The 2,440-nt window shown below is 42.6% G+C and overlaps 1 pseudogene; it reads right to left on the bottom strand.

Annotated features, from left to right (window-relative positions):
• Positions 1-206: 206 nt before the first annotated feature.
• Positions 207-2,031, bottom strand: LOC145062981 (UDP-glycosyltransferase 89B2 pseudogene; annotated as a pseudogene).
• Between the last annotated feature and the right edge of the window lie 409 nt (positions 2,032-2,440).

Below are 2,440 nucleotides of genomic sequence, written 5' to 3'. Positions count from 1 at the left end.
TCTTGAACCAAAGCTAATATTCATTTAGGGTGAGTAGTTAATCATGTGGACCGATGTGTGTGGTTTTAGTGTGTGTTTGTAGTTGCAGGTTATGGGTACCCTGAGAGAGAGAGAGAGAGAGAGAGAGAGAGAGAGAGAGAGAGAGAGAGAGAGAGAGAGAGAGAGAGAGAGAGAGAGAGAGAGAGAGAGAGAGAGAGAGAGAGAGAGAGAGAGAGAGACCCATTTTTATTAATTAATTATTAAAATACATATATTAGAATTAGATTAAAAAAATGAAAGAAAAATGAAAAATAAATAACCCAAGGGTATTGCAGTTATTTTACTATTCAGAGGGACTAAAAACGCAAGGAAACTTCTTCAAAATGACCTTCAATCCAAAAATATCGTAGTTTGGACTAAAATCCCAAAAAAATCCACTATTTTTGCAATTTTGTCTTTCATTTATGGGACAAGTTAAGGACTAGTTGGTCCAAATCTTTCCACGAACTTCCACCTTCTCCGACAGCTTCCTTCGCGGCTATGGCGAACTCTGTTACTCTCTTTCTTTCCACTCTTGTTTCCTCACTCACCAATTTCCTAAACAGTCGTGCCAACTCACCTGAATCAGGAACGGTATCAGCTCCTTCATATGCTTTGAGACCGACTTTCATCTGGTGCAACAACATCGCATTGGAGAAGTTATCAGCGCTCATCGGCCATGTCAGCATTAAAACTCCGGCCATCAACGCTTCCATGATTGAATTCCAACCACAATGAGTCAATAATGCAACCACCGCTCCATGATTAAGTATCGCCACCTGCGGAACCCAACCTCTGACAACAACCCCCCTGTCGGCCACCCGATCTTCGAATCCGTCTGGAATCTTCCCGTAGGCTCCGGCAGCATGTCCTCCGGTGGGTTCCTTCACTGCCCATACGAACTTGACACCGCTTCTCTCTAACCCGACTGCTATCTCCTCCATCTGCTTGTTGGTCAACACAAATTGACTTCCGAAACTTAGGAACACCACCGTGTGAGCAGCACATTTATCGAGCCATGAAAGTACGTCACTAGAGCTTGAACTAGAACCACCTCTTTTGGTAGTATTCTTGCTAGAAGGAAGTAAAGGTCCAACGGAGAACACACGATCATGGCCAGATTCCGCCTTTATGTGATCGAAGTATATCTGATCCAACTCCCTAAACGAGTTGATAATGACTCCCCAACTCGCCATATTGGCGCGTAACCCATCTTTGACGAACTCCGTAGTTGGATCTCCTTCTACGTAGCTCCGGTACACCGGGGACACCTGCCACCATGGGAAGGTTGGGCAGTTGGGGATGTTTGGAAATGAAATCAGAGCGTTGACGTTTGTTGGGTCATCTCTTTTGGGGAGGAAACGCCACAAGGAGTTGATCACAGACAGACCCAAAGCACCGGTGGGAGAAAACACGTAACGGTGGATGCCGAGCTGGCATGCGAGGTTATGCGTCCACCCCAAAAACAAATCGGAGACGATGGCTACTGGCGGAGAAGGGTGGTTGCGGAACCATTCAAGTATGGGGTTGTAGAGATCGCCTAGGGCGACCATCATGTCGTTGAAGGCAGAAAATGGAAGGTCGGAAGCATTCTCGACGCCGGAAGGAATGGAAGGGTGGTATGGGAAGGGTAGGACGAGGCTTTTTATGGTGGTTGGATGAGCGGAGAGAAGAGGGGTTAACTGTGGAACGTTTTTGGGAGTGACGAGTATGGTGATGGATAAACCTCGGGTGGCTAATTGGTGGGTGAGATCAAGGAGAGCAAGCATGTGTCCCTGTGCAGGGTATGGAAATACCAGGACGTGGGCGCCGGTGCCGGAAACTTCCATGGTCAGCGGCGGCGAGCTGTTCGCCAAGGTAGGTCGGGTGGTCTCTGTCCTCCTTGTACATTTATCAAAACTTTTGTCATAATTAAAGAAAATGGGTTGGTAACGAGCACTGATCTTGGCACTACAATGTTGCAAACATTATAAAATCAAATAAAATTTTCAGGCAAAATATAAAAATTGTATTTGGAGCGTTGAATGTTTCAACGTTAATTTTTTATGTGATATGTTTATATTAAGTTAAAGCCAGATTATTAGTAAATTATTTTATATTTTGGAAAGACAGCGTTGAATGTATCAACCTTGACTTTATGTAACTTTGTTTAGACTTTACAACATACACGTATAAATAAGAAAATGTAATGTATGGTATTTATTTGACTACACATTGTCTATTGACCATTATCCAAAAAATGTATAATCTTATTTCTTTTGGCATCTTATAGGCTAGAGCACCTCCAATAAATCATATATCACGTAATAATTTGCATAGTTTTATGTTTTGACTAATCTTTTATTTTTTCATCGCATCTCTATTAGTTTTATGACTTTATCTAACAAAATAATCATATTAATTTAAATCATTTTTAATCGTC

This window comes from Lactuca serriola, chromosome 1, assembly GCF_051521515.1.
Source record: "Lactuca serriola cultivar US96UC23 chromosome 1, Lser_US96UC23_V15, whole genome shotgun sequence".
Taxonomy (NCBI): domain Eukaryota; kingdom Viridiplantae; phylum Streptophyta; class Magnoliopsida; order Asterales; family Asteraceae; genus Lactuca; species Lactuca serriola.
Note: the sequence above shows the minus strand (reverse complement) of the source record. Positions and strands in the feature narration are given on the sequence as shown.